Genomic DNA, 26,634 nt, shown 5'->3' on the forward strand with positions numbered 1-26,634 from the left:
GAAAATTATTGAATCATCACGACCTTATTTAAAAACTTGCTTAGAAAAAATTTTCGGCGTGATAAGAATATTTGTGTTAGTCACGCCCAAAAAGTTAAAACCTCCGTTTTCATAAAATCTAGATTTTTTTATTTGAAGTTCGTTCTAAATTTGCCCATATCGCTAGCTTAGCGTGAAAGTTGTTAAAAAGGAAAAAATTCTCATAGCCATTATCTGCAAGTATTTCGCAAAACTTTGAATACAAGATTTTTTATGATCTTTATTAAAAAAAATTCGTACTAAATAATTTGGACTTATCGGATTTTCGGTAATTCTTTTGGCATTAGCAAATTTGCCTTTCATTCAATATAAACAAAGAAAAATATAGCAAGTACCTTAATCCTTTTCCAAACGAAGCATTTTTAATTTTCCTTGCTTCCTTAACCACATTTCGCTCTCAAGTTATTGATATACATTTTCTAACCCGACCTAATGTAGATGTCCATAAAACTGTTTATTTGAATTACTCTTTTCGCTTGGCATGCTGGTGGACACTTTATTTCAGTTGTCACTGATACTACTATACATTCCCTCTTTTGGAAGTTTATCTACTGCATGGTGACCCCTTCTTTACCGAAGTTTCAATTGCTCTACCATTGTATGTATGTAATTTTGTACTTACCCTGCAAAAAAATGCGACTAATTCGGGTGACTCCGAGAGCAATAGCAAAGGAACTTGCCATTTATACCACTTTTGATCTCTTTTTTTATGGAATAAACGGTTCGCTTTTGTTCGAGCATGTCCTGTGAAGAGACTATATGTTGCCGTTTATACCCGAACGGGTATGAATAGCGACTTATCACTTTTAAAAAATAAAAATAAAAATTTTTGCCAGCTGCGATTCGAACCGGAGTTCCCGGTTTGTTAAGCGAATACGCCCTCTCTGTGCCAACGCCGCATATGAAATAGTACCCGTTAGAGATGAGTCGAAGACTAATTGACCTCGAATTGTATCCGATTGAGCGTAATCTCGGAATACTCTCTTTAGAGATTAGTTGCGCAATTTTTTGCAGGGTATTGAAGTATAACGAGTATGTTTAAGTGTGTGTGTGTGTGTGTCGGCACAGTACATCAGTCATATCATTTCCTGCCATAATTTTCCTGCCAGACTTAAAACTTCTTATTTTTGTACGTTTTTTCGGTAAATCAACAAATTATATTGCCACAATGTTCAATTGGCTTGCATTCTATGTTGGCAAGATAGTAAGAAAGCAAGCAAAAGTGTGATAGAGAGGTTAAATAGTGGCACAAAATAGATGCCAAACAGTTTGCTGTTAGGAAAATAAAGGGTGTGTCAATGTGCTTTTGGAACATCGAACTAGATATCGAATTATGTACTGTGTCTATTACTTAATAGTTTTCCTTTTGAGCTACGACGGATTTAACTTCTTTTTTTTCTATAAACCAGTTGATAACTGCAGAAAAATTGGCGAGAGAAGCAAATTTGATAGTAAACGCTCACTTGGTCTTAATAAAAATAAATTGAACAGAAGTGCTGTTTCTTATAGAATTTTGAAGACAAAAATTCAACGTTTTGAATGCCAGAGGCTCAGATCAGATTGAACAGGATCTGTTCAAAGTCCCAGTCTAATACAAGGTACATCTGTCCATAAGTAAAGAGAAAATTTTTGATATTGCCGATGCTGCTGGTAAAGAATATATAAAACCTAATATTTTCGCTTCTAGCTTAACCCTTTGACGACCAAGGAAAACAATTTTACTAGATGGTTATTCGCTCATAACAAAATTGGGTTGAGAAGTGCAAAATTTTCTTTTTTATTTGCAAAATTTTTACTTAGCTTTTTTATTATAAAATTTTAGTAGTAAAATGTTTTACTAAAACTAGGCGAACTTGCCATAAATTAAAAAAATAACAATAATTTAGAAAAAAAACTAGTTTTTAGAAGAAAAAGTTAAAAAAAAAATATTCAAATTGTTAGAAAAAAAATTTAAAAGTGGGTACATAAATACATATGTATGTTTTAGGAAATAATTTATTAACAAAAGAATATAGTTTATAGAAAAAAACAAATTTTTGGAGAAAAAAGTAATTTTTTGGGAAAAAAGTATTTTTTAGCATAAAAGATAGTTTTTGGAAAAGAATTTTATTCTTATCTTAGGAAAAAAGGTTAATTTTTAGGAAAAATTATTAAAAAAAAATTAAAAAACAAACTTTTTCAGGGAAAAAAATATTATCAGGAGAAAAAAAAAATATATATTTTTAGGAGACAAAAATATACTTTTAAAAAATCAGAATACTAAGCATAAGAAAAGTTTTTTGGGGAAAAAGTCTGGGGAGGAAATTGAATTTATAATTTGTTAGGAATGTCCATGTGATCGTTATCGGCTTCAAAAAAGGAGGATGCTCTCAATTTGTCGTGTAATTTATTTATTTTTTATTATAGATTTACAGTCCAGAAAGGGTTAAGTTGACGTGTTGGGTAATCACTGACGATTTCTTACGGTAAGTTAAGTTAAATCTAGGCTAACTGAGCATTATGAGTATGCTGTACGGGCAGCTCATAGTAAATGATTATTTTCCGATCCCACCAAACACACAGCAAAACCTTTATGGCTGTCAATACTGGCTTGACCATCGCTTGCGCCGACTCCCCGCTATTCAGCCACGACCATTTTTGTATAAAGTCTCCGGCCACTATCTGTTTAAATGGGTCGATTTTGTTGCGACTCAGCTCCAATTCGGAGATGGAAACTCGATCCATGGTTAACTCCTGTGACAGCCATATATCGAACCTCATTTGTATCCAGTGTTATTCAAATAGCTCAGGATAGCTTTTTATTCAATGTTTATCGCCAGGGCAATCGACACAGTGCGACAGGGCCTTGACAATACGCCTTCCAGAGCATTTGGACGTGAAAGATGCACGCCCAATCACAGAACTGCCACAAACGTTTTTCTAGTACCAAATCGTATCTTTCCAACGGCATATACTGTAACCCTCTTTCCTTTTAGTAAATCTGTAATAACCTACATACTTTGAACATATGCCTTCGATCCAATGAGGTTTTTATTTAGAAGAAATTGTTGCAAATAAAATCATCTAAACTCAACACCCTTTGTCGCACTCACCAACGCCCTTAAGATTCTTCCTCATCATTTCTGTTTAATTTGCAAAAGTTACCAAATGATACGTGAATACTACGTCGTTGTAGCTCTACGCTTACATCCATCCACTGGTGGTGGACTGTCATCTAGATTCGCTCACATTAACTGATAAGTAAGTAAATAGCAAATCCTCACTACTGTATGTGCCACCACACATACGGACACTTAGTACAATGCCGTTTTTTTTTTTGCTTTGCTGCAGTTAGTGTTGTTGTTGTTGTTGTTGTTCTAGCTGCAGCTAAATGTACCGCCCGCACTGTTAGCAGCATGTAACTATGTACTACTCGAATGAATGCCATTCAAGTTCTTTTAGACTTCCGCTCGATGAAATTTCTTTTGATATTTCGCAATGTACACACATTTGTATGTATGCATATATGAATGTGTGCCAAGTGTGGTTTGGCGTGCGCGTCTGCTTGTGGCTAGCTAACACGGCAGCCGTATCGTCGTCCTCCTAGTCGTATACTTGACTTGGAATTGACGATTACACTTTGTATGTAGTGTATTTTCTGCTGCCAGGGTTGCTGTTACTGCTGCTGCTGTTGTTGTTATGCAGCTGTTAGAATTGCTTTGAATTAGTTGTGGCTATGCTGGTGTACGCTCGCTACCGTTTCGATTTGGTCTCGGTTTTCGTGGTGCTGGTGGTCTGCGTGCGTGCTGTGGTCGAATGTCAATTGAATGAAATTGGTCAAAAGTTGTGTAAAGAAATGAAACCCCGAATAATGTGAAATGTGTGGGTGTGGGTACGGCCATGTTTGTGTGTAGGTGTATGCGCGTATATGGCAGGCAAAAAGGATGCGTGCGCACATGCATACCTAATGAGCTATACGCTAAAGGTAAGCTAAGCAAAGTAGTTAGTATGCGGGCAAAAGAAGAGCCAAAGACGATCAGGGAAACTATTTTACATACATAAAGAAAAAGTGAAGCAAAAATGTTGTGCAAAGAAAAACGTTCTTCTGGCGCTGTTGAACAGTTAAATGGTCACAGAAAATAAATTACACAAGAAAAATCGCTACCACATGCATGCCATGGAGTATTTAATGCGTTATTCCTTTCTTATGTTACAAAAATTGCTAAAATTTTGGAAATGCTTTCCAGCTTTCGCTTTTTGTAATGCCAACACGTAATTGACATGATAAAGGTAAATTCGGCACATGTATGCCGTATATGCGAATGAAAAGGGTTAAGCATCGTGACGGACAGAAAATAAGTTAGTGTTAATTTCACGTGGCTGAAAGTAACGAGTTAAACTTACACTTATTCTTTTAAAAAATGATGTAGCTTCGAATCGATATGCAACACACAGTGGGGGTAAAAATATGTATACCCTGACGATTTGACGATTTTATCTATTTTTACATAATATAAAGGAAAGTCGAAAACTGCTGACCGGATTTGAACGACATTTTCTGTAGTATATTCTGTATCAAAAGGAGAGTAATCTTCGGTATTTATAACTTATATAGGGTTGCCACCTTTCTAAAAAAATATAAGAGGCTCACCGTTCATTACATTACGAAAACTGATGTATAAAATGAAAGGGATTTACCTCTTGATAAGCATTAATGTTTTGTTTTTTGAGTACGGTTGCCACCTGTTGAGAAAATTACTACATATTATTACATTAAACGAGCAATTCTTGTATATATATATATATATATATATATATATATATATTCATAGGGTTCTCGGAAACGGCTCTAATGATTTTGAGGAAATTTTGTACACAGATAAAATTTTGGATTTTAAGGTTATCTTATCTCCGAGAAGACTCGTTATTCGAAATTAGTTACAAATGAATCAAAACATCATAATATAGGTATTACATGGAAGGTATTTTAAAGATCTTTAATTCAAAAATATTTTAATAGGGTTGCCACCTATTTTGAATCGCATATTTATATAATTTTTTTCTTTAGAAAAAAGGTAAAATTTTACTATTCATGGGTAACACAAGAAGGTTCTTACCCCATTCTTTCCCCAAATACAAAATTTTATCCCTTAGGATAATAGTGTAAGGTTGCCGCTTATTTTCGAATTTACACAATTTATCTAAAACATCGCGATATGGATATCGAATGAAAGATATTGTCGAGAACGTTGGTCAGAAAATATTTTACATCGGAGTTGCCACGCTTCTATGTAATACAAATTTTAATTTTGTTAATTTCCATCAGCTTTTTTTATGTATACGCAGTACATATACGCTCAAGATATTTACCATTCATTCCAGTGTATTTCGGAATGGGGTTGTCACCTAAATTTTGGAGTAAGAAATTTACTTAATAGATATCGAAATCCATTTTTTTTTTCTAATATATTTTTTAAAGCTATGCAAATCTTAAAAACTTTGAATAGTATATGCACTCCGAGCAAAGTTCGGTCAACCTGGTACTTTACTCTTAACAGGTGAAGGTTTCAGTTCTGCACCGTCACTGTCAAATGAAAAAAACTTTGGATGTGCAATAATGTATTATGTTTTTCTTTTGTGGGGTTGCCACCTGTTTAAGAATTATAAGATCTTCACCATTCGTTGGATAACAAAATGAGATACCAAATGAAAGGGCATGGCCTTAGCATGTACAAAATTTTTTATCTTTATTTAGTAGGGTTGCCACCTATTTAAAAATTCCTATTTTATCCTTACATAGTATAAAGCAAAGTCGTTATTTTTTGACCACGCTGATCTAGAGAATTACAGAACGGATTCGGACTAGGTTTTGTTAAGAAAAATCTGTGTTGCAGGGGTATTATCTTTAGTACTTAGAATTTCTATGGTGTTGCAACATGTCTTAAAATTATAATATCCGCTTATTTAATTACAAAAAGTGAGATATCAAATGAAAGAGCTTCACCTCAGATGTTTAATAGTGTATTTTTTTTAGTAGGGTTACAACCTTTTGAAAAACTATAAAATCTTCAAGGTAAGTTGGACATAAAACTGAGTACGAAGTAAAAGGATATGAACTCCGAATGTGCAGTAAGCTTTTATTTTTTTTTTTAGTGGGGCTGCCACATACATATTTAAAAAATGTCAACCCTACATCTACTAAGTGAAGGTATTTTTTGTTAATTACACCAGATTTGCACAGTTCATTTAATTATAAAAAATTATGTGTCCAATGAAAGAGCTTGGCCTTTATTTTTTCGAAGAGGATTACCACCCGTACGAAAAATTGTAAGACTAAACAGTGAGTTGTTAAATGAAAGGACTTGACCTCCAGATGTGCAATAAGGTTTTGGTTTTTTGAATAGAGTTGCCGCCTGTATAAAAAATTATAATATCCACAACGTTCGTTGCATTAGAAACATAAAATGTGAAATGAAAGGGCTTGGCCATTAGGTTTGCAATAAGTTTTTAATTTTGTTTAATAGGGTTGCCACTTGCTTTCTAAAAATGCGTTTCTATACATACTTGTGCACACATTCAGCGCAGGGCGACAGCTCGGCCATACGAACCGGCTATGTTATATATATTTTCAGTCCCAAATTTTTCTTATTTTTTTTTGCTAAAATATAGTTCATTAAACAGCAAAAACCACAATCCTTAATAATTTTTTTTTTATTTCATTCAGAACTGGGGCAAATGCAAGACACCTTTTCCATTCGGTTTCTTTGTAGCCCATTAAATCTCAGTAAAATGCAAGTTTCAAGTTCCAAAGATTGCCGTTGACTTTTGAGGTTTTTCATGTAACGCATGAACACAATCTTTTCTTATATGAATTACTTATCGAAATATTGTTTGTTGCACTTTCTCGAGTTGTATGAAATTAAAAAAAAAAAATTGCCTGTGATTTTTGCTGTTGAATAAACTATATTTTTCAATAAAAAAAAAATAAGAAAAGTTTGGCAAGGAAACAACAAATAATTAAAATCATCAAAACGTCAAGGTATACTTATTTTTCACACTCACTGTATGTGTTGAATAAATAATTACGAGTATTTTTCTACTAAGTGAATTCTTTAGCTCTTCAGCTGTGTAAAACTTTGTGGACCGGAAGAAAATAGAAGCCACGAACAAATTTTTACTATAGCGGTCGCTCCTCGGCGGCAAATGACACACCAACGAATGCGCTTCGAATTTTTCTGCATATGGCTGTCGAAAATTTCGCAATATTACTCTAAGCTATCGTCTTAATTTCTTCTAGTAGGTTTTAGCTTCATTACTACTAGGGTGTTTGGTTATTCGCTTCATTTCGAAAACCGGTTCCTTATTGTCAAATTTGTCAGAAATCATCACACGACTACTAAAAATAGCTTTAATTTAGTAATCAGTAAGGTAAAATAACCTTCCTTCGTCGGGAAAAACTCCGGCATATAGAACTGACTGTCTTGGGAATAATAATACACCATCCGATGCATCAGACTGACTATACAAATATGGTATATCATAGACAGGTCAATCATCGAGAATCAATCAACACCTTCATCGACTCTCACCCGTTGAATTGCATCATCGGAGACCAGCGCCACCTATCGCGAAAGAAGAGCTCGCATTACTTTAACACAACTCCATTCTGGATATTGTAGCACGTTAATCTGTTCAGTCCAATAAGATGCAAGACGACACTTACCTCGTCCCTTTATGCCCACTCATATTAGCTCATCTAACTTCCGTCTTCCTTAGGCCGAAACCTACCGCATTTGGCTTTTCTCTAAGCCTGCCGTTAGATGATAATGACGACGTCAAATCCCATTTTTTCATAAGATAAATAAAGTATAACAATATAGGTGTCAATCGAAAGAGGTAGAATAAAGCTTTGTTTCGTAAATATTTCTAAAAATGGGTTGCCACCTGTTTCAAAGCCAAATAAAATTTAATCAATAAGTAAAATGAAACATTACAAAATAATGTCAAGTCAAGCAAAATATGTTGAAGATGACTTTATTTCGATAATATTTTAAAAAAGGTGCAATCTCCTTAAAAGTTAAAATAAATTTATTCAGTTACAGGTTGAAAAACAACTTTGTTGCGAAATTTGTTTTGAATGGCTATCACCTGTTTAAAATTCAAATTCAAGTGACATTTGCATAATGGAATAGCCGTCGGGCTTTACGGATAAAATAAATAAAATATACCAATGAGATATTGACACATTTTTTGAAAGACACATTGGCCTAGTTCTAGAATCTTCAGAGATTAAGCACCTTTTTGTAATAAAATTTGTTTGTCTTCCATGATAAAATTTATATTATTTTTAGCTACATATGAAATCAAACTCGTCAATGGAATCATTATTATTGCGAAAGAAGTCACTTTAAAAAATTAGAACTGGCAACCTTTTTGCCAAAAATTTTGTTTTTAAATAAGTTTAGCTTTTTCATGCGCAGCAAATACATCTAAGTATATGTATGTACAACGCTTTCTAAATAAACTTCAAATGCATGTAAATTACCTCAATTATACCAAGCAACACGCTCGCAGCACCTCACAGTGTGACACATTAAAAAACATTTGGGCTGCTTACAACTCTAGTTTGGCAGTGCTGCCAGCGCATTGTAATTTCAGCGCAGTACACGCAAACAAAAAAAAAAATGAGAATTAATGCAAAAAAAAGGACAATAAATATATGTAGCTGTGCGCGCAGCAAAAATATGTTTAACAACTTACAAATGAGTGCAAAACTGCATTTATGAATTAAAAATATGGTGGTACCTAAGAGAGCGGCAGCGAGCGAAAGGACAAAGCGAAAGAACTATGTACGTACTACTATAATTTTACTCTGCTTGCCAAAAAATAATGAGGCATGCAACACCATAAATAGCCGCAAAAACTGTTGCAAAAATGGTTGCCAGGGGTAATGAGCATAAAAGCAAAGCAAATGCACACGCACACAAGCAGATATACAAATGCATACACACATACTAACTGATGAATGCGCACAGAAATGGAGCGAAAGCCTGGGGAGTGGCAGCGTCAGCAGCGGCATCGGCATCGGCATCGGCATCGGCGGCGTCGGCGTCGTCGTCACCCGGATGATGAGTTGTTGAAATTTTCATAAAATTTGCTAAAATTAGTATTTTTTAAGGCCACGAACTCCACACCAGCACCAGCTCCAACAACAACAGTGACAACGAGAACTACAAAATTTGTTAATTGTAAGCTTGAACGTGCCACTAATAATTATGAGCATCCATGAAAATGGCAGCATGGACAAAAATGAGGCGGGTGAAAGAAAGTACGCCAGGCAACAGTTTAATGAGTGTTGCATATCAGCAGGCGCTACAAGTGATGAGTATAAGGGCTGTTAAAGATAGCTTAAACTAAGTGTTGTTGCAGCCAGCAGCCGATTTCATTTGTTTTTTTTTATCAACACAAAATAACATTATTTTTGTTGCTGATAGGTTCTTTTTGCCAGTAGCGTGCGCTCGCATAGAAGATTTTGCCGCAGCACTAACCAAAAGGGTTGCCACCCTACTTCAGTTGCAGAGCAAGCACAAGATTGTTATCGCGCACAAGCGCGCTTAAAATAGAAGAAAAAAGCAATTAACAAAAACAAATAAATAAAAAAGTAAATTTAAAAAAATCAGACTTCCTGCCAAAGGAAATCTATTAATTTCATTTAGTGGCGGCGGCGGCGGCGGACGTTTTAATAATAACAACACAGCAACAAATTGCTTGCAATAACAAGCGCCCATAAGTGCAAAAATAAAAAGAAAATTGCTTTGTTAGCTACCAAACAAAAAAAAAAAAAAACACATACATCTCTGCGCTTGCGTTGCATACATTGCGGCGCTTATGAATTTTATTAATTTTCGCGGTTTAAGCGGCAGTCAAGTGCTGAAAATGGCAGCTCAGACAGAGTAGAATGAAACGAAAAAAACGCTGCTACTTAGACGCGGAATCGAGTGCTTAAACTCATGAAAATGTGGGCACCCCATTGGAGCGGTGGCGCGAAGCGTTAGTTAAGTGTTGATTAAATTGTTGCGGGTATAACATTGATTCCCACAAACTTACGACGTGGCATGCAACGCAAGTGGCATTAAAGAATGCTAGTGACAGCATGCGAGTGCAGGAAGTATATGAGCATATGTATGTACGTGCAGGTATACACTGACGGCCAAAAATTATTTGCCCTGAGAATTTTTTACAACATATCGATGACTGAGTGGCAGATCGACCTATCTCGGCAGCCAGTTCAAAGACGCCCTATCTCAGAAAACTTTTCAGAATTTGATTGAAAAACACCCTATCTCAGAATTTGGTTCAAAAACGCTCTATCGCAAACGAAAATACATTGAAAAGGGCCATTTTCAATCAATTTGTGAAGTAGACCGTTCTTGAAAAGTTTTCTGAGAGAAAGCGTTCTTGAAAATTTGTCTGATAGGGCGTTTTCGAACTGGCTGCCGACGAGATAGGTCGATCTTCCACTCAGCCATCGATATGTAACAATTTTTATTTTTTCCCGCTAGTTTTGGTTTTTATAAAAATATGGTTAATAACTACTACAACAGGAAACATAAAGATAAAATTTCTAAACTTTGTGCAAAACCCTGGAAAATTCAATAAATTTCAATGTATATTTTTAACTTTTTTTTTGAGAATACAGTTTTGCAGTGTAATAGTGTAGTAATATTATTAAGTTTGAAGTTTCTAAAAATGACGTTGTTTTTGAGATTTTTTCCGGGTTTTTTGCATACAGAGTTTTTTTAATTTTTTTTTTTTTAAGAAAAATGCGCGGAAAAATTGCCAAAAATCAACGGTAAGTGCAAGCTACCTGAAACTCACGCTTTTTATGCTAAAATTTAATGGACTACAATAAATGTCTACAAAATGTGTTCAAAAAGTTGAAAACTTATTGAATTTTCCAGAGTTTTCCACAAAGTTTAGGAATAATATTTTTATGTTTTTTGTGGTAGTATAAACCAGGTTTTAATAAAAGTTAGCGGAAACAATTACAATTAAAATAGCTGAAAACATTATGGAAAAATCTCTGGATACATACTTTGGGCCGTAAGTGTACATGCAGTGGCTCAACAGAAGTATTTTGAATACACTTTTTACGATATTCAAAATGATTTTCATGGTAAATTTTTTTCGATAATTTTTTATAAAATAAAGCTCTTTCTACAACAAAAGCCATGCAAATAAGGAACTAAAACTTTGGAGAAAATTTGATAAGGAGAATTTAGTGAATATCTAACTTTTTAATCAGATTTTTTAGCTAACAAAGCGCAGGTTTTAGGTCACTAAAAAATCCGTTGATTTTTTTTATAATTTTATTTTTGACAGGTTGAACGTTTTCTTTCAAACAAAAAAAAAAAATCTCCAAAAACAACAGACTGTCCCAACAACTTGAAAAATTTACTACGAAAATTTTTTTCATTATTGTAAGGAAAATCAATGTAAAAGATGCGTACTTCTGAGAGTCACTGTATGTGTATATAGGTAAAAGTATTGGAGTGCTTTGGGACAATGGAATAAGGAGTGTTTTCGTAAACTCGACGACTGTGTCGCGCAATGCTTTTTTTAATTGCTTACGCTCATATGCCTGAACTAAGTATGTATAGTTTTAAGAGAAGAGGGAATTACATATATAAAATTAAAATGCAGCAACATAAACTAAGAAATGATGCATTTTTCAGCGCATTCCCGTCGTCCATTGTGCAACTTTGTTTGGAGATAAATCGGCAAGTGTCCCACTGAATCGGGTTTCTTTATCGATAATTTTATTAATATTGTCATTTAATTAGTTATTAATATGTATATAATATTAATTGTTTTTATTGATTTTCTTATCGATGTTGTTATCGAAAAAGTTATCGGCATTTCTAAATATTTGCGAAACTATTTGCATTTATCGATGGCGCTTTTGATTTATGTATAGATACTTCTATATATTTATCATTAAAGGAGTTGATATCCATTTGAATGCCACATATTATGTACACTGCCGGAACAAAGTATTGGCACAGCAAATTTTTCAAAATATATACAACAATTTTTACTCTAATATTTTTTCGGCAATTCGGTATAAAAATATGGTTCATTCAACAATAAAAAACATAAAAATAAAATTCCTAAACTTTATGCAAAACTCACGAAAATTTAGCAAATTTTCATCAAAATTTTCAGCTTTTTAATCAGATTTTTTAGAGTTTTTTTGAGTATGCAGTCTTGCAGCCCATTAAATTCAAGTAAAAAAAATGCAAGTCCTGAGTTAGTCAAAAATCGCGTTGATTTTTAAGAATTTTTTTGTTGAAGTTGTTTTGCATTTCTTCCATATAAGGTATTTTCGAAAAAATTTGTTTGTATGGAAGAGAGACTGCGTGAAAAAAATTGTCAAAAATCAACGGTGATTCCTAGCTACTTAAAACTTGCACTTTATTACAATAAAACTGATTGAGCTACAAATCTGCATACTCAAAAAAAAATCCAAAAAAACTGATTAAAAAGTTGAAAAATTTCATGAAAATTTTCTGAATTTTCGCGAGTTTTGCACAAAGTTTAGGAATTATATTTTTATGTTTTTTGTTGCAGAATGAACCATATTTTTATACAAAATTTGCGGAAAAATATTAGAATGAAAATTCTTGCATATATTGTGAAAAATTTGCTGTGCCAATACTTTGTTCCGACAGTGTATGTACATATGTAGTTAAGAAAATTAGTTAGCTTTTCCAAAAAGTTATTTGTTACTAGCAAGTGCCTGGCTTGCTTCGCGACGCCCTATAAGACCTACTTTTGCGTTGACCAATACAAAAAAATAGTGTTGCAATGCAAAAACGGTTTGTAATGTAAAAATTATTAGTTAAGGCTGAAAAGACTGAAGAGCAGAACCTTGCTAAGAGCTCTTATTTCCACTGTGAGATATCTGCAAGTATTGCAAGGTTTTCCGAGAGTGCGTAATCTTCTATAATACTCCTGTTCCACAGGATGAAAGAATCTTCCCTTAGGTTACGTCCGAGGTCACTCTCTACATCCCAGTTATAGCCCGACGAAAATCCATTCAGTAGTTCCGGAGATTAGTGAGTTCAAACAGACAAAAAGACAAACAATCTACAGTTTTATTATAGTATAGATTTAACTATTTGCCAATATATATGTATTTATATAGAAACATAGCAAAAATACCTTTTTTTTTTAATTACTAACAGATTTTTAAAAATTTGGTATCGTTGTAAATGCGTTAAACCCCCTTCGTTCTGGTATGCATATTTGTATACTTCGAATATAAAAATAGAAAAAACACTTAAAAACACAAAGGACCTTTTCTTATAAGAAAAAAAAATTTTTGAACAAAAAAATTACAAACTGATTTAAACAAAAATTGGTATCGTTGTAAAGGATACCAGAAACTTATACTTTCTTAAACCCAACATCTTCTATTTATATACCCAACAAAAAAAAAATAAATTTAATTTAAAAAATTTTTTCTCTCTATATAAACTCCTGCCCCCCTAGATGAAATGTTGGTAACGCCCTTGTGTACAAAACAATTCAAGTATTTAAACCGCACATCATACGGTCAGTTTGTTCTTTTAGAGCGCTTACATGGTTCCATGATAACGATTCCAGCATCTTCATTTATGTATATTGTAACTATCAATATCTTATTAGAGTGTAAAAAATTTTTTTTTAACCAATAAAGTTAGAAGGACGAAATTCGAGAATGTGGTAGTTAACATATTAATCATTGGCATAAATTTTTTTCAAAAATAAATATTGGAAATTGGATATTCAAGGATAAAGTTTTAAAAGGACATTTTCAATACCTATTCGTCCTGGTGCACCCAAAAATGAATTTGTTTCTATTCAACAGAATTTTTCCTTTTAGTCGATGTGCGTGACATGTCGTATGGGACACCAATGACCTACTGAGGCGATTGCCTCTTTCAGGCGTTTCAACTGTTAACAACAAAGGTCACAATGACGATTGTTATCGTTGGGCGTAGCGTAGTGAATGATTGGTAGCCAAACACACGGCAAGACCTTGCTGGCAGTCAGTATTGGCTTTTCCACCCTTTGCGCAGGCTCAACCGTAATGCAGCATGGGCTCATACTTATTTGTATTCCGATTGAGGTCAGGGTGGAGCACATTAGTTGCGTCTGACGGTTTCTTTTGCTCCTTTGAAAGATGTTTACAAACGTCCATATAATTTTAGTAGCTGCCAGGCTAAGATCTATGCATTTGATACGGCATCTTCCTTGCGGTCGTACAGTCAGTTTCTACTGGGTGCCGGCAGATAACAGTATTCCATTAGATGATATGTGCTCGAGAAAAGAATATGAGAAGCAATTGGAGGAGGCGTCTCAGAACATTTAACCGACTTGAGACTGCTATTCGCATGACTTGAGTAGATATGTAGCTAGCATCTACTCGAAGAACGAACGTTTAAATTCTGTCAATAATTTTATCGGCATGTTCATAGTCAAAACAGAGTGCATTCTAAAGTTAGTTGTAGCTTTTTGGCATCCTTTTCAATGGAATATCTTAAAAAAAAATGCAATTGAATTTAGAATCAAATTTATTTCGGGTATGAATATGCCCCCTCCTTGACTTCGCATTGTCTGAATTCAAGCAATATACGAGTTTGACTTTTTTTTTTGTAATTAAACTTTTTTTCGAATATATTTTGTAAATAGGCATGGCGTTATAACACTTCAACACTAAACACAAAACACATACACGTTTATTAATATTAAAAATTCATAAACTCATCATATTCAGCTGAGTGTATTTCGTTGTAGCTGACAAAGTTTAAAAAACAAAATAGTTACATAAAAGCGCAAATGTTATATGTATATATGTATTATAGTACGTGGCAGCAGAAATATAGAAGACTATACGTATAGCCAAAAAGCTGTAGGAGAACAGAGAACATACATAGTTGTGCGACAGTGCGTATGAGTGACACACTGGTAGAGACAATTTCGGCAATACGTTGCACCCTTGAATAGAATTTTTTGGCCATATTTATAGGAGACAGAACCGAGTTCGCATTCTAAAGTTTGGTAATCTTTAGGAAAATTTAATTTTTATTTTTTTTTGTAAAATTTAAATTTTTTTATCGCAATAATTCGACAGCATTTTGCCTTGAAATCTGATAAATTTGACATGTTATTGAAAACTATTCATATAAATTTATAAACTTTCTGAGTTAAAGCGGTTCAAAGACAAAATTTTGTAGAATTCTTCCAATAAAAAAAATAAATAAAAATTTTCAAACCCTGGTAGCGACCCCTAACATTTTTTTTTATAATTTTGCAATTTTAATTTTGTGCGGACCCCACTAATGTGCAGTGCTACTATAAGCCTATTTTGCGCTATTGTCTTATTAAATATGTCGCTTGGACTTACATCTCTCTGAATTTCTTCTAAATAGTTGAGCTTTTTGATTTTCAGTTGCTTGGCTTGTCGTAGCGCTTGTATAACATTCCTACTCCTTCTTTTGTTTGTCTAATGTTTATTATTTCCTTATAAAAACACAGTTCATTATCCAACAAAAACCCTATAAGTAAAATTTTCAACAGTTGGGCAGTTTTATAGCCCATTTAATTCTAAAGAAAGTGCAAGTTTCAAGTGGCTAAGAAATCGCATTGATTTTTGATAATTCCTGACACGCATTTTTTTCCATACAAAGTCGGTTCGACCATTTTTGTTGGTATGGAAAAATGTCCAATAAAAATTACCAAAAATCAACGCGAATTCTTAGGCACTTGAAAAATGCACTTTCTTAAGAATTAAATGGGCTATAAAACTGCATCCATACATTTTATTCACAAATTCTTAGTAAAACGTTTGTTGTTGTTGTTTTTGTTTTGGTACATTTTTCGACAAAGTGTGAAATTTAGTTTTAAATGGTTTTTGTTAGATAGTGAGGTGTATTTTTATAAAAAAAAAAATTAATAAGCATTAAACAAACAAAATAAAAATAGCCGAAACTTGTCAAAATGTCGTAATCCTATTATTTTTCACATGTACATATGTACAATTTTAAAAGTAGGACGTACATATAGTTTTGGTCAAAAAAAAAAAACTGAAAGTAAATTTTTTTGTCATTTTGAAGCTGAAAATAAAGTTAGGTCATTTGAAAACGAATGCCCCGTCCGTTTACATTATGCCAGTAGCATAAATATAATTTTTCTTCTTGATTGGAAACAACATAAATTTTTTGGTGTTTAAAAGTCGAACGTACATTTTTGCTAATCTTAAATTTGGATATATTTTTTTTTTTTAATTAAAAGTTGGGCATATATGTTTGGTCATAAAAAACTGGACATAAACTTTTGGTCATAAAAAACTGGACATAAATTTTTGGCCATTTAAAGCCTGTAGGCAAATTTTTTGGACTTTTAAAAAGCGGGCGTACATGTTTGGGCATTTAAACAGTGAACGTAAGTTTTTTGCCAAGGTACTTATTTATATGTTAGTAGCATTTTTCTTCACATAAAAATTGGGCATATATTTTTGGCCATTTAAAAAGTGTACTGCCGAAATTCCACTAGGCATTGAAATGACAAAAAATATATGCCATTTAAAAAAAATGCCATATGGAAATGAACTTAATGCAGATTTTTTTAATGTAATGACACGATTATATTTTTGCCATTTAATGCCTAGTGGAAATCCAGCATAAGTAATTTTTTGGCATTTTAAAGCATGGCAAAAATTGCTGGTAATATAAAAAGCGGACATAAATAGTTGGACATTTAAAATCTGTGTGTAATTTGTTTCACGTTTTGGTGATTAAAAAACTTGACACAATTGCTATTATTACTTTTTTAACTTAAAACTATACAAGCACTTCTGCTAATTTGAAAACGGTCCAAAATTTTTTTGTCATTTAAAACACCTGGGCACAGATATTGGAAATTTAAAAATTGTAGATACATTTTGGTCATTTACAAACTGTGCTTTTTTTGGGATCTAAAAAAAAATTAGACATAAGCTTTTGGCAACAACAAAATTTGAACAAAAATGTTTAGTAATTCAAAAAGCGGATACAAATTTTTTATCCTTTGAGAACTGGGCATAAAAAGCTGGATATAAATTTTTGGTGATTTAAAAACTGAACATACATTTTGGGCATTTAAAAATTGGACATAACTTATTGGTCATTTAGAAAGTGGACATTTTTGGAAGCATAAAAACTGGATACACATTTTTTGGGTCTTTTAAAAAGTGGACATTTTTGGACGTTTAAAAACTGCACATAAATTTTTGGCCACCCAAAAAGTGGACATTTTTGGTAATTTAAAAACTGGACATAAATTGTTAGCCGTTTAAAAACTGGACATAAATTTTTGGTCATTTAAAAAAATTGACATTTTTAGTAATTTAAAAATGTAGCTACATATATTCATTTAAAAAGTGGACATATATATTTTGTTCGTTTGAATAGATATGCATTTAGATATTTTAAAAACTGGACATAATTTTGGGTAATTCAGAAAATGAAAATAAGAATGTATTATTCAAAAAACTAGACATTAATTTGTGTTACTTAAAAGTATAACAAAATTTATGTTTATTTAAAAACTAGACATTACTTTTATTCATGATTATTGTTTTTGAAGTAATCAGCTTACGACGATACAATATTATATCGACTTCAATAAATGGGAATTAAAAAGCGCTTAGCCTTACAAAACAGCAATAGGCGTGCCTTTACTTTTTCTTCGTTTACTACGTACATATGTACATGCTATTGCTGACTCTGTGCTTTATTTATGTGTTTCTTTAATCCTGCTTAAGACAAGCTCAATAATATTTATTGCATACTCTACTCAAAACTATATATATTTGTAGTAAACTAAATCTACTCGAAATCTTGTGCAAATATACCTGAGCTGAAAGCTGTAGTTGTAGTTCTTTCAAACAACACAAAGATGGGCTGACAAGAAACTTTGTAAATACCTTCCTCTCCAGACTACTCAGCCAATCTGACGAAACGACACAAATGGCGCAAGCTTTTCCTACGAAATTCCACAACTTTCAATGTTTCTTTCTTAGTTTTCTGCTGCACTTCTTCTTCGTTTTGTTCTCTGCTCGCGTAAATCCATTTTAAATTGAAAATTTTGTTTGTTAATTCGCTTACAACAGCATTCAGCAAACGGGCATTCCGGGCACATCAGTTCATCAGTTATGACTGCGATGGCATTCTGCAGCTCACTACGGCTGGCACGCTTGCGGGCTGGGCTGACTGTTTGCACTACACTTACATATGGCACAGCATTTTAGGTGCATAAAAGTCGGTATTTTCGTGTGTAGTTACCTGCTGGAATACATTGTAAGTTGCATGAAGAGTTCTTCCTGCATACACATATGTACTTACATATACATACATATATGTAGGCGCATATCTCTTCGCAATGGCACTTCAGTGTGCCACAAACAACTAACTGCTTTTCCTTAGCGCTGCATTACTTGCTGTGCAATATTAAGTATATGTACATGTCGTTGTGCATCATATGGCTGTTATGAGGCCTACTTGTAGGCAACATAAAATTTCAATTTTCCCATTTACGAGTATGTGTACGTGTGTGCATTTTTGTATGGTAAACGTCAAATTTTGCTTACAGCTTAATGTAAAATGCAAAAAATGTGAAATGTAAAATGCAAAAAATGGCAATACAGTCAGAGATTGCAATTGAAAGTACCTACACACATACATATGTACCTATGTATAACAACGGTATGAAAGGACTACAACAAGAAACGAAAAACAGCCATCTTTGCTGTAATGTCAACATTTTGAGTGCAATTGCATAAATAAATGCGCGACCTACTTTTAGGCGGCCTGTCTTTCACTCACTACCTTACCTTTACATACATACATACATATGTATGTATGCACACTTTATCAGTGCATTTACGAGTGCATTTCTGTCTTTTTTAATTTAACGAAATGTACCCAATTCCCATTGGAGTATCAAGTGCTGGCTGCTGGCAGATAGGAAAGGAAAATGTGGTATAAACATTTGTGATTTCTGATTCTTTGGTTTTTTTTTTCTGCACAAATTTCATCAAATGCTGCTGTTTTACTATATTGGAGTTAATAGCAGCGTACTGTGGAAATTCAAAATTTACTCGCAGTTATGCTATGCATATTTGCTAGATGTACTCATGAATATAACAGTGTGATGGAAATGTTAGCTAGTTTTATGCTCTTCAAGCAATAATTGACACAAAAATCGTTAATACATTTTTTTATTTCTATGTATGTTTAATTTCAGGTAACATAGCTGAAAGCATATTAAGGCGGTTATCAGGAAGAACTAACTGGCATGAAACATAGGATTTTCGGCATTACAACAGTGGCATCATTACCGATTAAGGTAATTAACAGAATGTAGAGTAGTACAACTAAAAAAAGTTGTAAAATAATATATATCATTCGTGTAACAATGTGATACATATTTTAGTTAATTGATGAATTAAGTTGAATTTGATTTTTTTAAACATCTGGCAACCGCCCTATAAAAATTTCAGAAATAAAAAATGTCTAATCCGATTCTAAAATGGGTGTCAAATATTTTAATAATTCATTTAACTTTTTAAATAATTTGAATTTAAATTTTTAAAAAGGTCGCAACCTTCTTCAAACACCTCAAAAATGTTCTTATCTAGTGTTCAAACTAAGCATTTCTCAGCACCATTTTGTTTGACACCAATATTTTAATACTTCATATACATACGTATACACAAGGTAACTAAAATCGACATTTCAAGCAAGTGACAGCCCTCTGCAAAATATTTTCAAACTAAAACCTTCCTCAAACTCAATCGTCCGGCACTCAACTTGCGATATATATTTATTTCGATTACCTATTTGCCCAAATTTTAGTTGAGTTAATTTTTTTAAACAGGTGGCAACCCATTCAAATTTATTCCAGATATAGCGCCATTTTAAAACCCATTTCGATTGATACCCATATTGTAATAATTTATTGAACTTTTTAAATAATTTGAATTTTACTTTTAAAACTGTGGCAACCCTCGTTAAACACCTCAAAAATTATTTTAGTATTCAAACTAAAGATTTCTTAACTGTCTTTTGGTAAACATATCTTAATATTTAATTGTTTATAAGTTAACTAAATTCGAATTTTCAAAAAGGTGGCAACACTCTGCAAAATATTTTGAAACTAAAACCTTAAATCTCTTTCGTCTGACACCCACGTTGTGATGCATATGCACTTCAATTACCAAATTGCTATTTCAAGTTGAATTTGATTGTTTTATACACGTGGCAACCCTCTTAAACGAATTTAAGAAATAAAGCCTTTTAAAACCATTTCGATTGATGCCGATATTATTACTAAATCATTTGAAGTTATTTTTTTTTAAAGGTGGCATCTATTTTCGAAAATATAAAACCTTTTTACACATACACGGGCTAATCGCTTTAACTTGGTAGGTACCTCATTTTTGAAAATCAAATGAACAGTGCCGATCTGATGGCACTTATTATTAAATCATTTTAATACAATTTTTAACAGGTAGCCCCTCTTTTCGAAGAAATAAAGCCAGTCTGCACCTCTGCAAGCCTAGCGCTTTAATCTTACATTTTGAATATCGAACGAATGGCGCACCGATTCGGCTCACTCCGACATTCGCTTTAAACCTTATTACGGCACGCACCTCCTTTAATCTGGCGTCGCCACGTCGAAGCAAAAATGTCACCGAATAGTTATGAAGAAAGAATGCGATAGGGCCCAAATCAAGGTCGCTATAAGATTTTTATTGATAAAAAAAATTACGTCGCCAAGTAATTTTGTTCCCTCCAATGAGAAAGCCTGTTCCAACAAATGACAACAAAAAAAGCGATATGGTTTTGACGACTTCAATACTTGGGTGGTAAAAGAAGATTAGCCTCCAAGCCAAGAATAACCGTAGTCAAAAGCAAAACACTTCGAAGCACTAGATCTAATTGTGCAAAAACGAAAGCAGAAACAAATGAAATGAAAGAAATGAAGAAAGAAAAGGAAAACACGCTATAAATTTACTCAGATTTCCAAAATGAAGTTCAAAGCAATACTTAGTTATTATTTGCGACACCCTTTTTATTCTATTTACTGTTACCGGTGGCGTATTTAGATGCCAAGATGCCGATTCTTCTATCGATAATCACGTATCGATTCCGACACGGCTCAAAGATAATAAGACTGGCGCAGCCCACGGATTGTCAACTAAGTTATTTGTATAAATACAACTCTAAATATGCGGGCACCGGGCCTTATTTGGAAAATGGTCGAAAGAAGGCGTACTGTTCATTTTAATTGAAGTATGCTTTGTCAAACAAAGAAGAGTAGAAATCCGCGGTACCAATCTTTTAGTTATTAACTTCAAGGCGCCCAGTGCGGATTTTGATCTATGAGCAGTAGCTAAATATTTAGAAAAACTTATGAGAAGAGAAATGCAGAGCTGGTGGGTCTCTTAGAACAACTGCCTCAGACTTAGGTCCACTTTTTCATTGTGATTTTAAACTTAGCCCTTACCGGAGTTATTGCGCCTATGCTCCACCGCTGGCGAATATCAGCGAGTTCTCTTGGCAGAAGCTATCACGGTAAGAATTATGAGGAATTAATTTACTACTTAGGGCCCGCAGTCGAGGCGGCCCACAACATCTGGGGTAACCCTTCTCCTCCACTCTGGCAGCGATATCGGAGCTAGAACTCCTAGACCTGCATAATTTTCTTTGGAAAAGCAAGACTATTTATCGTAATTTGACTTCTTCTGGCGACCATTCACAGCGAGCACTCACCCAGTGGAGGTCTGCGAATGGAAGTATGAAACACTCCACTCACGTGCCCATAACCGAAGCTAAACTAATACGGCTTTGTAGATGAAGCTCAGGAACATCTTTAGCCGCGTTAGAAAAGATGAGCACCTTTTTAAATTAACTCTTAAAAATGCCATAAATGCCATAATTTCTAGATATAACAAAATTGTGACAGGCCGATGTCTGTACATTATAGTAATTAAAAAAAAAAAAAAATATGTGGGTCTTCATGAGAGCAAGAGAAGCTAAATTAACAATTTTTAGAAGTTTTCTCAGTATGTCTGTCTGTGTGTTTGTATAAGCATCACTCCAAAACTAATGAGTGGAATCGAATGCAGTTTTCATTAATGTATTGCCTGAGGTCCTAACTTAAAATATAGAAGGAAAAAAATTAAAGAGTTGCCACCTGTTTAAAAATGGCAGTTTGGGTAAATTGACAAGATAAATTAAATATTGCAATATGTCGACAGCCATAACCCAAAGGAGGTTTAAGAGGGCATAGAGCCGAAACAATTGTTGTGGAAGGTTGCCACCTGTTTGAAAATTTTAATTTAACGTAATTAATAAAATAATTTAAATATTGCATTATGTGTATCAAACTAAAAAGGTTTAAGAAAGTTTGCTGCAGAAAATATTTTTGAGGTGGTTGCCACCTGTTGGAAAAATTTTATTCATTTAAATTGCTAAAATAAATGAAAAGTTACAATGCGAGTATTAAAGAGATCTATGAAAATTTACTGTCGAACATACCTATATTTGAAGCGGATTGCCACCTATTTGAAAAATGTATTCAGTTAAATTTATAAGACGAGGTAAATATTGAATTACTACACCTTTGAAGAAAGTGCGCGATATTTAGACTCGATTCATATAATAAGATCATGAAGTAAATTTCCAGGATAAAGCTGATACTATGTACAGGTACCTACTTTCTAAATACCTGTGAAAACATATTAACTAACACCCACATTTATACAAAATTCAGAGTGCTTCAAAAATCGAAAATTTGTTTGAAAATCTCACTTTATTAGGCTCTTTAAATTTAGTTTATTTTTTATACATGAGACCATAAGAGTTTTGGGAAGTAGTAACAACACAAAAATACTTTTACGGCGCCGCACAGTGCCGCCTAAGTGGGCAACAATCAAAAAATTCGTTGTCTACAATATGAACGTGTTTGGTATTTCGTAAAGGTAATTTATCCACTAAAAATAATTAAACAGATATTCACCTAAAAAATTAACTATATGCCGCAGGAAGCCACAAAAGTCGACAAATTTTATTCTCAGAATTTTAATAAGAGCATAGCCATGCGTAAGTTCTTCACAGCAAAATGTGTCAAAAATATATTCTTTGAAATAAAATGTTGGTTTAACGTGTCTTGTTTCCATATAGATAGTAGAGAGCTACAGGAATTAAAATTTTGGGACAAAATCAAGCACAGGTTGTCCCTGCGTTATTACAGAAAAACATTTTTTTTACTCAAAATTTAAAATAAAATTGTGAATTTTAATGGAATTAAAAAAAGTATATGTTAAAATATGTTTTTTTTATTATATTATTAAATAGTCGTTAAAAAACTAAATTCAAATTTTTTAATAAGTTAAATGAATTATTAAGAGATGGGTATCAATATAAATGTGTATGAAAAGAGTTTATTTCTTAACTACATATAGAGGGTTGCCACCTGCTAAGAATATCTAATTCCATTGGAATTAAAGGAATAAGGGTATTCAAATAGATAGGTATCACCAGATGAGAGTCAGACGAAAGAGGTTTAAGAAGGTCTTAGCTTGCAAATACTACGAAAATGGATGCCACCTGTTTGTAAAGTCAAATTTTAGTTAAACTAAAATAATAATTACGTCAAACCAAAGGTTTACGACGTCGTATTTGTTATTTTATTAAAAATACATATATTGTCGATCAGTGATTTGTTCTGATTACATTCCTGGACATTCTGATTACATTTACAGGACTCTTAAATTAACTAAGGAATGTTTTTACTCTTCATTTATTTCTTGCTGAATATGTCAATTGTTTTCTTTTGTCTGATACTCAGTTACCTTATTCCCTTAATTAAAGTGCATTTAATTTTTTAAACATGTGGCAACCCTTCTACATGTCGTTTAGAAGTAAAGCATTTTCATAACCATTTTAATTGGTACCCATATTGTAATATCTAGTTCATTCAACTTACTAAATAATTTTAATGAAATTAGTAACAGGTGGCGACCCGTTTCAAAAAAATAAAACTTTATTGCACATCTACAGGCCAAACCCTGTCATTTGACACCTCACTTTTGAAACCAGAGCGAACTATATGTACATACCTATGCAAATGCCACAAGAACCCAAATGTTCAACTTCAAACTGCATTTACAGTGAAAGAATGGAAGGTTATCCAAAAACAAATTGCATTTTTGAATTTAGCGTCCTCAATTTTACTAAGAAGCGAATTTTCAATTAAATCCGTCCATAATTCTATTATTGACCACATTTCATACGGAAGGGAAGCACTGTGCGCCTGGTTTTGTATAGAGTTCTGAATTTCGTAAAAACGTATAATAAGTTTTTCTCATTCAAATATTGCTTTGTAAGGCTCAGCCATTCAAACAAAGTAATTGAATGTTCAAAAACTAAATTTTTTTCCGCCGAAATCCCACTGTGCACCGCCCGCAAGAAAGCAGCAAAAAATGTAATTAACACAAAACCACTGAAAACGCACAACCAATTGCTGCCTTCTATTTAATCAGCAGCAAACTGACAAGCAGCTGCAACCTCTTTGCTGGGCGAAGCTACAAAAATCAACTTGAAAACAGCACGTAGCATGTACGCCTAAAAACACGCAACGCTCACCGCTATATCGTTGCGTTAAATACACAACGCACCGCGGACGCGGCAATAGCGGAGTAAATGTGAAGATGCAATAAATGCAGAAATTAATATTTTCATTAGCGGCAGGCAACAAGCAACTTATAGTAAGTAAAACATGAAAAGTGGCAAAACGCATAAAATACACAGACAGAGAGGGGCAAAACGCCTTAAAATATGCGCATATGTATGTCTGTATGCGCGAAAATATCTTAACAACCTGAAGTTTGAAGCAGTTGAGAAGTTGCATTACGCCCAGCAAGAAAAAGAGCCTGCAACTGAAGGCCTAAAACTAAAAACGTTATAAGGGCATGTTCAACACGATTTACTACAATCACACGCAGATACAACTGGAACTTAAGGCCAACATACATATCTGCTTAGACATACATTAGAATATAGCTATGTCTCCTGGCTACTAGTTTTACACTTTTAGTAGGTGTATAGTTATTTTATTACCATGTGGCAGCAGCTATAAAATTGCGGCAAAACATTTGGAGGCGTTGCAAGAATGTATTGCTGTTTGTCTGCGTGTGTGTGTGTGTATCAGTGCCCTTTTACACCTAAAAGCACGTCTGCCTTTGCATGGATGTGGGTTGCACCGCTTTGCCTATGTATGTAGTACGTCCTTTCAGCACCCACAATCCAATCTTCACATTCGCCAATAAAATGCTGCGGTAAAAACACTTTGCAACCTTATGAAATTTTTGCGCTTTGGATGCTTAATTAAAAAAGTTTCATGTGCATGCAACAACTTTCTTTCACTGCGCAACCGACTCAACAAATATTACTACATTTAATACTTACCGAGTATGGAAATACTACAGGCATATAAAAGTAAATACATAATTATTTAGGTATGTACATATGTAGTTATGCGTGTAGTGCTTTGCAGTTGTGTGGCAAAACAATAAAACTGCGTGATAGCACCTACAAGTGCAGCAGAAGAGTAGTGAATGAAAAAGTGCTTAGAGCAAAAATTAAAAAAAAAATAAAATAAAAATAGTGTGGCAAAACAAGAAAGTATTTTTGATGGCTTCTATGTTATTAGTGTGTTTTGTATGTTTTGTATGTATTTGTTAATGCGTTTCGGAGTTTTGTTTTAGCATTTTCTATTTTTACATGTACATACATAGTTCTTTTTATTCTATTGCTAGAGGAATTATATTTGCTTGCTAAATCAAATATTTGAATACTGATATCAACGAAAGGAGGTTTACGAAAGCTTCGCTTCGAAAATTGTTTCGCAGAAGGTTGCCACCCGTTTAGAAATTTAAAATCAGCTTAATCAACTAGTTAAGTTTAATATTGTATATGGGTATCAACCGAGAAAGGATTGAAAAATCTTAATTTCGAAAATATGTTTGGCGAGTGTTGCCACCTATTCAGAAATTAAAACTAAATTTAGTTAAATGAAATATTTTAACAAAAAACGAGCTAAATTACTTTTGAAAATATTTGCCATCTGTTAAAATTAAAACCAATTTACTTAATTAGTTTATTAATAATACATATGTTTGTATGTATATATGTAGGCATCAATCGAAGTTTTTGAGGCTTTATACCTTAATTTTTTTTACGTGGGTTGCCACCTACCTAGAAATTTAGCATCAATTTAAATAACAAGTTAAATGAAATATTTTAATATGCATACCAAAGAAAATTGCTTTAGTTCGAAAGTCATTTAGAGGGAGTTGCCACCTGCTTAATAGGTAATTAAAAATCAGTTGAATTTACAAAAATTTTAATATGGTTGTCAACGGAATGAGGTTTAGCAAAACTTTATTTTGAAGATATTTTTAATTAAGCTTGCCACCTGCTCAAATATGTTAAATTAATTAGTCTAATAAGTTAATTTCAACCT

At 33.3% G+C, this 26,634-nt stretch overlaps 1 protein-coding gene and 1 long non-coding RNA gene across 2 annotated transcripts in view; one reads left to right on the forward strand and one right to left on the reverse strand.

Annotated features, from left to right (window-relative positions):
• Positions 1–26,634, reverse strand: part of LOC118735705 (tyrosine-protein phosphatase Lar) — a gene marked incomplete at its 3' end in the record, with an annotated part of 988,245 nt that overhangs the window by 707,961 nt on the left and 253,650 nt on the right.
• The window catches only part of LOC118735708, a 54,797-nt gene that overhangs the window by 14,795 nt on the left and 13,368 nt on the right, over positions 1–26,634 (forward strand). Inside the window, exon 2 of the long non-coding RNA XR_004992631.1 lies at positions 19,348–19,449. This is a non-coding gene — a long non-coding RNA (uncharacterized LOC118735708). The remainder of the gene's footprint in view (positions 1–19,347; positions 19,450–26,634) is intronic.

Source organism: Rhagoletis pomonella, unplaced genomic scaffold, assembly GCF_013731165.1.
Source record: "Rhagoletis pomonella isolate Grant_MI unplaced genomic scaffold, Rhpom_1.0 Rhpom_scaffold_00003, whole genome shotgun sequence".
Taxonomy (NCBI): domain Eukaryota; kingdom Metazoa; phylum Arthropoda; class Insecta; order Diptera; family Tephritidae; genus Rhagoletis; species Rhagoletis pomonella.